Source organism: Achroia grisella, unplaced genomic scaffold, assembly GCF_030625045.1.
Source record: "Achroia grisella isolate CSIRO2021 unplaced genomic scaffold, CSIRO_AGI_Agris_v1 utg971, whole genome shotgun sequence".
Classification (NCBI taxonomy): domain Eukaryota; kingdom Metazoa; phylum Arthropoda; class Insecta; order Lepidoptera; family Pyralidae; genus Achroia; species Achroia grisella.
This window is the reverse complement of record NW_026713077.1, coordinates 1,537,501-1,550,000: the sequence shown is the minus strand read 5'-3', so window position 1 is coordinate 1,550,000 and position 12,500 is coordinate 1,537,501. Positions and strand designations below refer to the sequence as shown.

Here is a 12,500-nt window from a genome sequence, read left to right as displayed (position 1 = left end):
TATGTACTTACTTTCTTATGCTATTCAAATCCCGACATGTTTCGACACGTTACCATCACTACACGAACCACGCTCTAACACCGACCGACCGCTCAATCAATTAACTAATTTATTTAATTGACCGACAGACCACCCTAATATAATATAATATAATATAATATATTATAATATATTATATTATATTATATTATATTATATTATATTATATAATATCGTATCGTATATCACATGTTTGGTCACTACACGAACCACGCTCTAACACCGACCTCCCTAATATTATAAACATACCAAATAGGAAACCATTATAACTATCACTCACTAATACATATGTACTTACCTATATGTTTATACAAACCACTCCACTGCTGCGGCATATAAGTATGTCTTCTAATAGTATTTCATAGTCTAACAATGCAAATAAATAAATAAATAAACAAACAAACAAACAAACAAACAAACAAACAAACAGACAGACAATCAATCTAATCTTACCTCTTTATAATGCATACCAATATATACACTATCTGTACATATAAATAAAATTGGAGTGTATCTTTTTGTAATATAACAACAACAATATAACAGTTTTTTACTACTTTTTTTTTTTTAATTTAGTATGTTCTATAACTAACTTTTTTTTTGTTAAAATATGTACTACTAGACTTATTTTTATAACTTACTTAACTTACCTTACCTTAAGTATGCAATGCATTTATTATATATATACATAGGTACAGGTAAGAATTGTCAAGTCACCACTCTGTACAGCAGAAACAATTCTGATGAATAATTTGTATGAATATGGAGATTGGGACTTGGGGGAGGAAAAGATGATAAAATAAAATGAAATGAAATGAAATGAAATAAAAGAAAAGAACGACACGCCACGCCACGCCACATCATCTGCTGAAACGATTACAACATAACAATAATAAGTATCCCTTATTGCTACGTTGTAATCATAAATTAATTTACATGATTATTTATTATTATTCAAATTATGTACAATTTATATTATTAAAATCTAATGTTAAATTTTAAATGTTGAAAGAATCGGCAACTACCCCTAACAGTATTTTTTTTTTATTAAGAGTCATTACATTAAATACATACACAACCCTAAATTTTCACCCTTCTATCACCAACCACCACCAATTTTTTTTTTTTGTATGGCAAAACAATGTTTGCCGGGACAGCTAGTAATCTATAAATACAAATTGAGTGTCTGTTTGTAACTTCAAATCAATAGCTTTTCTAGTAATAATTATACATATGTGAATATAGGATGTACAAATTAAATAAAAAACAAAACTTTTGTCTGTCTGTCTGTCTGTCTGTCTGTCTGTTTGTTTGTTTTTGCCAATCTATGGATCCCTTATGCTTATAGATAGCTTTACTAGTACATAAATGGAGGAGGAGGAGGAGGAGGTGGTATAACTTAGGCTAATCTTTTTTTTTTTATTCATTCAATATCTCCGTATCCAGAGCTTCTCCAAGATCTTCTTTCTGTCTATTGCTGCTGTTCTTTCTTTCACTTGCAGTCATCTGTCATCATACACATTGGTGTGTGTCTGGTACTCTGTAAATTTATAAATGAACACCACAGTGAGATACAAAATATGTATTGTACAAAATATTACACATAAACAAAGTTTACCAAATTATATGTAATTTTTATTCTACATATATCAGCAGATAAGAAGATAAGAAGTTACTAGTTTTGATGTATACTATGTAACTGTCTAACAGATGTGAAACAGTCAGTTTAACCATGTATGTATTTAAATAAATTATGATTAATTGATTACATGATATGATTATTTAAATGAAATAACTACAATTTACCCCTCTAATGCAATAATAATAATGCAAAATAATATATTGATTTGTAATTAACCAAAACTTGGTATGTAATTAAAGCTTAAGGCCACTGTCACTTATAATTTAATAATTGTAATATATTTTCTATTATAAGAAGTTGTGTTGTACCAATTACTGGTTGAATATCAATAATCATCATTCAAAAATATTGTGTTCTGCAGATTATGTATGTATATACTCTGTACATATATTAATGAAATACTCATACAGAATGAAATCACAGGACACATCCACAAATAAAACTATAACATTACCCTATATTATTTAATAAACAGACCAGCACAAGAATATACTATATATACCACCAACATATTTATTTACATGAACGGCAAGCACCATGGCCAGTGTGAAAAGCAACTCATCGAGACATACATAACCTAAGCAATAATATTGTTATATTATATTGTTAGTGAAGTGAGTGGATGTGGATTAATAACACTGTAGCTACCTGGCGCGATTGAAACATTCCATTATAGTTAATTTAATATATATGTAGTTAGTTACTGACTTTTCATCACGGTGACAGGAGGGAGATATGTGTGTTGTGTTGGCTGAAGCTGTGTCCTGTGGTTGCAGCATCTGGTACTTGAACTTATTACGATGGTCGCTCTCCGATTGCGGCAGGCGGCAGGCGGCAGGACCTTAAAGAAATTATATCAAATTCCAAGAAGCAAACTCACATCATTTTTTGGCTTTAATAGCACTGAATGAATAAGAGTAGTTCATCAAGAGTTCAAGAACAGCTTGCGTAACAAACAAACAAACAAAACAAGCTTGGGATGCACTGTCTGGCATATCAATGTACACATATATGAGGAAACAGTTATAAAAAAGTGATGCAAAAATCATATAACCCCTATAAGCTTGCATTTTGTGACAAACACCAAACAAATCTTGCACAATTTATGTTATGAAGCAAATAAATTGTATTCTATGCACTCAGAAGGCACTTAGTATTTATATAGCGTTGCATTTTAAAAGAAGACGTGAAACAGTTAAAATAAAATGTCTACCTAGGCGTCACCTACATAGGTGTAGATTTTTCCTTTTCATCTCATCATCAGGATCAGTAGCTGTGATACGAGGAGGACATTTCTTGTTTTCACATCGACATGCATATGTGGACATGTAAGCACAAACGAATACAGTACTTAGTATATATTATTCATTAACAAACAAAAAAAAAACATTCACATGGCGACCGACTCGCGCGCACACTCACTCACTCACTTGACAGTCACAGACCAACGACATTTTTTTTGTTTCTTCTATACTACATACATATGTATACTCTGTCCTCTGTCTGTTGAGTCGGACGACGATTGATGGCTCGGCGTAAAGTTCTTTTGCCAAAGTTAAATACTAAAAACTAAAAGAGGTAAACAATCACATTACACATATGTATGTATTTTATATTGATAATTATATCTATCTAAATCGTAATTTGAAATACATTTTTCGTACCATAAACCATTTATTGATCTGTGTTATTTAGTTTATTGCACAAAACAAAAAAAAAAAAAATGTATCATATCATAGACAATACACTTTATATGAGATTATAAGAAATTTAACATTATTTTAGTGGTACAACTGTAATTATTACATTACAGTTGTACCACTAAAACAATGTTAAATTAAATATAAAAAAAGAAAGAGAAAGAAAACAACTCTTTTTGCAATTATTTTTGAAGTAAATGCACTGATTCATCGATTCGTCTATAATTATCGATTTGCATTACGTGTCCACATTTTCATGAATTATGTAAATACATAAAAAATAATCAATAAGTACCATAAACTATTTATTGATCTGTACTTTGTTGGTTTAGTTTATGGCACAAAAAAATGTATGTATCATATCATAGAGAACGAAAGATGACATAAGAAGACAATTAACACATTCTTGTGGTGGTACAACTGTAATGTAATAAAAATATGGTAAAAACAAAAAAAAAGAAAGAGAAAGAAAACAACTGTTGGTTGTTCCAATTACTTTTGAAATAAATGCATCGATTTGTTGATAATTATCGATAATTAAGAGCCTATTTATATGTTGCGAATTAAAAAAGTCAACAAGTAAAAAAAAAAAGTGTTGCCATTCCATTCTATTAAATTAATGTATTTTGTTAAGAACTCTGTTGTCTGTTCATCAATACATTTGATTGATTTATTTTTTTATTGTATTCTATTGTACCGCATTTTTTGAGATGTTTTTTTTTTAGATTACTTAATATTAGATTGAAACGATATCGTATACTGGCAATTTTGCTCGCTGTGTGGACAGTGTTGCCATTCTCTATTAAATGAATGTATTTGGTTAATAACTCTTTAGTTCACATAAGGAAAATATATAATATATTTGAATTTTACGTTCCTTGTCGTCTCTCTAAAACATTAGAAAATAAAAGATTGTTATATTTTTGAGCTGTTTTTTTTTTTTTTTAATTACTTAATATTAGCAGTGGGCTGATAAAATGGCATAGTAGCCATTTTTAGTTCGAAAAACGGATTTAGATGGCGTCATTGGTATCGAATGGAATTCAACATTGTTTTTGTAATCGTTTAAAACCCAAAACTATGTTTTTAAAAAGGTTTAATCTATTTTTAAAAAGTCATATATAGATGTTAAAATGAAATAATGCGTTTTGAAAAGTAATTTTCATATATTTACTCATTTTGTTGTTGCCCTGTATTTGTTTACAATTTAATCATTGCTAATTGGGGCTTATTGTTTCCAAAATACTTTCATAGATGGCGCTGTTTTCATTTGTATCGCCGTATTTTAAATGTTTATTTTATATTTTCAAATAATAAGTACTTACTATATTATTATGATAAATTAAACATAAAAAAAGTTTAAGTAAATATAAAACAGCTAAACAAGAAAACCACATTATTCCAGTAATACTTATTTAAAGTAAGTGTTACCATATTAAAAATAAATGCATAGATTTATCGATTTTTTCGAATAATCGATAACAAGATACTTATTACAACGCATTATTCGGTGGTGCTTTTAATTACATAGTCTTTGCAAACAGTAAAATTTCATCATTTTGTATTATACTCTTATTTGGAACGAATTGCAATGCATAATTTTTACTCGACGACGGCAAAATAGAGAGATTTTGACAGGTATGCAAGTACTATACAGTATATTTATCTTTCGATAGACTTCGTCGAAACTTGAAATATATTAATTAGATTGATCTGATACAAGTGTACTCTATTTTATCAACCTCCACGCGGTCACCCTGGTAATTATAGCAATTAATGACATTAGTGACATAGTTCTTCTATTAAAAAAAATAAATACCTACTTATTGTAATTTAATGAATGAGAATTGAATGTGGTATAGAGTATATAAGGTCAGCTATACCTTTATGAAACCTCTATAAACAAGTGTTATATGGTATCTACATAAATTACTGACATTGATAGCTAAATATGAGGATCCTCGAATTTTTAAAAATACTCATAAGAAACTTTTGCTTTTGTAGAAGGATATTTTCAACTTTACTAAATTGTACAAGGTTTTGAAACGATAATCATTCATAATACTATGATATACATATTACTGATCCTTGTACCTACTATTCATGATAATTAGTTTTTTAATATCTCCAAATAAAAATATCGATTTAAAATCGTAGGTTGGTCCATATTTTTTTATTATATCGAAATGACAACGAGTACTGGCAACATATGTAAATGAAATGTTAAAAATGTAAAATATAGGAATAAAAGAATAGGATAAACGACTTTAAGTCAAATGCTTAAAACATATTTTCACTAGCATTGGATTTTTTCTCTTTTTTCATCATTTAAGTTACGAGTAGGTACTGAACAATTCAACTGTTGAATTATTCCTGTTCAGAGTTCATTGAACTTCTTATTTTTTTGTCAAACTCAATAATTTAAATGTGTCTAAGAAATATACTACATAAATACATATTTAGTAAACTATCGTGTCTTTGAGGATTATCTTATACCAGGTATAACTATAAGTTGTTAAAAACTTGCATATGTAGCGTGTGTATCTTTCATATTAAAATATAATAAACATATGTACTTGGTGACCGCTTTAATGTGGTATTATTATGTTTTTATTATTGTTATGAATGTAACTTCAAAAAAAAACTAACACTGATTTTATAATTTTTGATTGATTGAGAAAATACTGAAAATTGTTAATCAAAATAAAGTACTAAACAGTAGTATTATTTTTATATTTTATTAGAACTGAATGAATATGATGTATGAATAATATGTTTATTGTGCTAATAAGGTTACAGTTTAGTTACTTTCATGTAAATTCATTCATGTAAGTTCATGAAAATGTAACATGGTATATGATATTGTTTTCAGATTTTCCTGACATCAACAACTTAATACCGAACAAAGTTTAAACAAATATGTAAGAGATGATATTCTAAATCTCCTAGTCCTTCAGATGAAGATAAATAACATTTTTACTGTGAAGAACAGGAGTTCAAAAGAATAAGAAATATATATGTATATACATATGAACATTTTACTATTAATAATATAATTAAATAAGTAATAGTAAAGCAATGCACTAGTGATGAGAAGAAATTCCAAGTAATTATATTATGTGTAACCGACTGCAAATAAGTTTATGATTTAAACACATGATTATTATTATATTGCTTCATCAACAAATCCAGGAATATTTTGTGTACCAGGAATTAATTATGAAATGATTGGAATATAATATAAAAATAACAGAAGTGTTTGAAGTTTTAGTGGTATAACAGACAAGCAGTGAAAGAAATATTATTGTAAATTATTAACAATTGTTTATTCTGTGATTAATAAATTATTTAAAAGTGTTTTGTTACCTGAAATAAAAATGTTATGATCTTCAAGTGGTGTTGTGTTCATGCAATGTTAGTTTCACCTCATTCGATTTAAAATGTCAGGAATTATTTACTACATAATGATTTTGTATTAGATGGTAATCATATATGTATATTTTTTAATGCAATGTGTATAATAATTCCCATTTACATCAAAAAACTTTGTGTAAATCTATATTTCTCTGTCTATAGTCTACTTTGGTCGTGGAATACTAATAAGAAACAAAATCTAGAGACTGTAGTATATCACAGAATCAGCATCCCAGAACCTTGTATTTAAGTCATATAAGGACTTAGTACCTACCTAATACTTGCTATTTTTTTAATCAATTAATTAATTTGATCTCAATCATCACAATGATGAACAATGATGATAATGTTGAGAATACTGCCAATGATGAATTTTATGGTGGTCATAAATGTAAATACCACCGTCACTATCGTCAACAGTCATTATTGATCTCATCATCATCACCGTTACCCTCCTTCATCCATATTGTCAAAAGTTACTTACCCTACTATTATTAACTGAAATGGTAAATAAGCTGACGATCCATCCAACCACGTATATTATTAAATACATCATGTCGTGCCCTCTATATCCCGCATACATTATCATGCCGGAGAACATAGATGTTACATATGTATGTCCAAATATCCTGTAATTTCGCAGCTTAATTTCAACTGAATAACAACTTACATAAATACCAAAAAACTAGCAGTAAAGGCGTAGTTTGTAGATATCGAAGGTTCTACAAATAGGTATAACATCAAAATAAGTACCTATGTACATGTCATTAGCACCGATGTAGTATCCCTGAAAGAACCTACATATAACAGATTGATGGTTTTCAGTTTTACAAATTGCCAGTTTACCATAATTAACTACATATTGAAAAATAATTATACACTGAAAATTATATGAGGTACACATATGCACATCAATTGATCATAGCTAAAATCTATCACTATCACATAACAATTTAAATAAAAAAAACCGTATTAAAATCGGGCTATTAGCCCGATAGCCCGATTTTAGTGCAGACGCGTTACGACATATCTTCGTCGGGAGAAAAAAAGTAGGCATGTAAAAAAGTAACTGTAACATAGTACATATGTAGATACATAGGTACATTAGCCGTGTCTGTAGACTGTCAGCGAACAATATTATACCTACATTGAATTTTCGATTGTACCCAATCAGGAGTTCGATACAGTTAAAACAGATGTCAAAACAGATGTCATGTAGACCGAATTCTCTGCCATCTATTTTCATGCTTTATTACTAATCACCCACTAGTAATCCGAACTGCTTCAGATATAGCGACATCTAGCGCCTACGGCGGCGAAATAAAATAGCCCGAAGAATAGCCCGAGTTAGGAAGGAACCATTTTCTTGTATGGGATGGGGTATCTGTATGTAATATTATATTATCTGTGATATTAGATTGAAACGTTATCGTATACTGGCAATTTTGCTTGCTGTGCGGACAGTGTTGCCATTCTCTATTAAATGGATGTATTTTAGAAAACATAAATTTGAATTTTACGTTCCTTGTCATCTCTAAAACACTAGAAAATATGTTAATGAAAATGTATTTATTTGTCCACATATTTCGCCATTGTTTTGGCATGCAAAAATTTAATTAGGTACAAATTATACAATAGAATTAATGAATTTACGTTTAGAAATTGTAAGTATTATACATATGTCAAATATAGATAGATACGTGACATTTATTTTAGTTAGGTGTCAATCAATATTATACAAATATATTTTAGCGAAAAATTCATTTATAGTATAAAAACAATTGTCAATTAGCCAATTTCGGAATTGGTATTTAAAAGAATTTATGGTCAATTTTATTATATATTTTTATGGCCATTAAATAGCAACTTTTTTGATGAAGAGAAGTTTTACAAGCAGGGAAACTTAAAAATAAACAAAGCAACGTGCTATTGTTGTTGTTTGTTTTATAAGAAAGAAGGCTTTGACTTTTCAATTATATATAATTATACCATATAAAAACAGGTATGTTAAAATTGTTTTTTAACTAGTGCTTTAAACAATTAATTATAATATGTTTTTATAGTTTTAAAGTTGCATGTTATGTTTAATAATTAAAGTTAAGTTTAAAAATTGATTTTATTATTTGTTATTCAGATACTATTCTTTCTTGTTTTTAGATTTTCCTGACTTCAACGACTTCACCTCGACTGACACCGATGAAAGCTTATATATGTATGTACACACAAATGCCAGATGATTGTTTCAATGTACAACAGACAACATGTAACAGTATATAGATAGACCTATAATATAGATAGATATAGGTAGAGAGATTTGTGTGAAATCTGTGTGTGAAAAAAATAAACAAGCGTTCTACTCTCTACGTTGAAACGGATGAAACGGTGAAGTGTTTTATTATTATTAATTCAATCGAATTGAATTGAATGAATTTAGAATTGAATCTAAATTTGTATTCCAACTGTTCTACTCTATCTATTTATGTCTTCGTTGAATTAAATCAATTTTTAACTTTACTAACCACCGTTGAACGGTGTAACGGTGGAACGTTGCAACCGTTCAAAGGTGGTACTGCTCATTTTTCTGATTAGGTGGGTCCACATACATACATACATACATACATACATACATACATACCTACCTACCTACCTACCTACCTACAAAACAATTGCAAAAATTTTTTTTTTTTACACTTTTTTTTTCTTCGAAACAAATAAAACAACCGCACCACCACCACCACCACCCATCGGATACGATGATCGATCGATCGATCCTGATACACGACAGAAAAAAAAAAAAAAAAAAAAAAAAACATTATTCACTCGTATTTTTTCCGACGGGGTGTAATCAACAACATTATACATCACACCCCGTCGGGAAAAAAATACAATGTCAAAAAAAAAAAATTTTTTTTTTTTTAATTTTATATCATGGTCGTGCCAACGCGCGCGTAGCACGCGCGCGTGCCCGCGCGCGCGCGCGCGCGCATCGTGCTTATTCGGACCGGCGCTCTCAGTGGGTTTCTCAAAATTTTTCGAACGAGTGCAGTGTACACTCGACTACACCGACGACGCATACGTTACGAACGTAGTTCAAGTATCAATGTAATACCGATTGTGTTTTTGTAACGGGGCGTATATATACATACGTGTGTACATTAATAAATACCAAACCACCTCTACTGTACTGTATAGCGGTTGTGGGGTCTCGTGTTTGGTGGTTTGGAATTATATTTTTCGTACATGTGTTTGTGTGTAAACGACAACAATATAACAAGACCAAGACCACGCAGGCCCGTGTATGGCGTCGGGGCGCGCGTACGTACGTATTTCGGTGTATCCGAGAGACTTGCGTCGCGTCGCGTCCCGGCCTCCTAAGCGCCGTACCACTACTATTGGGCTTTCTGTGCCATATCATTTTGTTATGATAGAGCCGGACAATATTCATAAAGTTCCCGTTCACTCCGATTGACGCGACGCGCGCGCACATCGTACGCCGCACGCACATTGCATCATTGCATGTGTGTGGTGGTCTGTCACGAAATTGGGCGGCGAAGCGAACCGGAGCAGTCGGGGGCGCAGACTGCAGGCCGATCTATCTCTGCTTGTATAGACGACCGCACCGTCTGAGCCTGTAAAGAAACGAAATTATCGCATCGGTGTGACCTAACTGCTACTACTACTACTACTACTATTACCACCACTATATACTACTTCCCACTAAATAGGGTGTAGCGAAACCGTCTGGTTAGGACGTTCGGTATAGGACGCGCGCTTAGATATTATGTAGAATTTAAGTCTAAGAGTTGCCGTCCGTGTCGCCGTCGACGTGTCGGACGATCGTCTTCGGAAAATCTTCACAACGCCGCAATATCCATCGCGATCATATCGACACGCCGCGTTTCCGGCCTAATCGTTCGGAGCGTGGCGAGTTCGTTAGTTGTTCGATAATGAATGAATGAATGAATGTTAGCTCCCTGGTTGATCCTGCCAGTAGTTATATGCTTGTCTCAAAGATTAAGCCATGCATGTCTCAGTGCAAGCCGTATTAAGGCGATACCGCGAATGGCTCAATATATCAGTTTTGGTTCCTTAGATCTTACTCAGTTACTTGGATAACTGTGGTAATTCTAGAGCTAATACATGCAGTCAGAGCTCTGACCAGTGATGGGATGAGTGCTTTTATTAGATCAAAACCAATCGACGGAGGGCCTCGCGTCCGATGTCGTTAATTTTGATGAATCTGGATAACTTTTGCCGATCGCACGGTCCAGTACCGGCGACGCATCTTTCAAATGTCTGCCTTATCAACTTTCGATGGTAGTTTCTGCGACTACCATGGTTGTCACGGGTAACGGGGAATCAGGGTTCGATTCCGGAGAGGGAGCCTGAGAAACGGCTACCACATCCAAGGAAGGCAGCAGGCGCGCAAATTACCCACTCCCGGCACGGGGAGGTAGTGACGAAAAATAACGATACGGGACTCTTACGAGGCCTCGTAATCGGAATGAGTACACTTTAAATATTTTAACGAGGAACAATTGGAGGGCAAGTCTGGTGCCAGCAGCCGCGGTAATTCCAGCTCCAATAGCGTATACTAAAATTGTTGCGGTTAAAAAGCTCGTAGTTGCATTTGTGCGCCGCGCTGTCGGTGCACCGCATCCGCGGTGATACTGACACGTTTGCGGAGCATATCGTCGGTGAGCCGGCGGTAAAACGCCGGTTCAATATCAAAATCCTATCGCGGTGCTCTTCGGTGAGTGTCGAGGTGGGCCGACAATTTTACTTTGAACAAATTAGAGTGCTCAAAGCGGGCTCAAAATGCTGCTTGAATATTTCGTGCATGGAATAATAGAATATGATCTCGGTTCTATTTTGTTGGTTTTCAGAACTCCGAGGTAATGATTAATAGGGATAACTGGGGGCATTCGTATTGCGACGTTAGAGGTGAAATTCTTGGATCGTCGCAAGACGAACATCAGCGAAAGCATTTGCCAAAGGTGTTTTCATCAATCAAGAACGAAAGTTAGAGGTTCGAAGGCGATTAGATACCGCCCTAGTTCTAACCGTAAATATGTCATCTAGCGATCCGCCGACGTTACAACAATGGCTCGGCGGGCAGCTTCCGGGAAACCAAAGATTTTGGACTCCGGGGGGAGTATGGTTGCAAAGCTGAAACTTAAAGGAATTGACGGAAGGGCACCACCAGGAGTGGAGCCTGCGGCTTAATTTGACTCAACACGGGAAATCTCACCAGGCCCGGACACCGGAAGGATTGACAGATTAACAGCTCTTTCTTGATTCGGTGGGTGGTGGTGCATGGCCGTTCTTAGTTGGTGGAGCGATTTGTCTGGTTAATTCCGGTAACGAACGAGACTCTAGCCTGCTAAATAGGCGTAGTCATTTAGGTGTGCGCTGCGCGTCCTCGTGTCGCGTCGCGCAACTCACTGGCTGCGTATTAAAATTCTTCTTAGAGGGACCGGCGGCTTCGAGCCGCACGAGATTGAGCAATAACAGGTCTGTGATGCCCTTAGATGTCCTGGGCCGCACGCGCGCTACACTGAAGGAATCAGCATGTTCTCCCTGGCCTAGAGGTCCGGGCAACCCGCTGAAACTCCTTCGTGCTGGGGATTGGGGTTTGCAATTATCCCCCATAAACGAGGAATTCCTAGTAAGCGCGAGTCATAAGCTCGCGTTGATTACGTCCC

General features: G+C 33.5%; 1 non-coding gene across 1 annotated transcript in view; it reads left to right on the top strand.

Annotated features, from left to right (window-relative positions):
* Window positions 1-10,766: 10,766 nt before the first annotated feature.
* Window positions 10,767-12,500, top strand: part of LOC131854256 (small subunit ribosomal RNA) — a 1,914-nt gene continuing 180 nt past the window's right edge. Inside the window, exon 1 of the ribosomal RNA XR_009358028.1 lies at window positions 10,767-12,500. This exon is cut by the window's right edge and continues 180 nt beyond it. This is a non-coding gene — a ribosomal RNA (small subunit ribosomal RNA).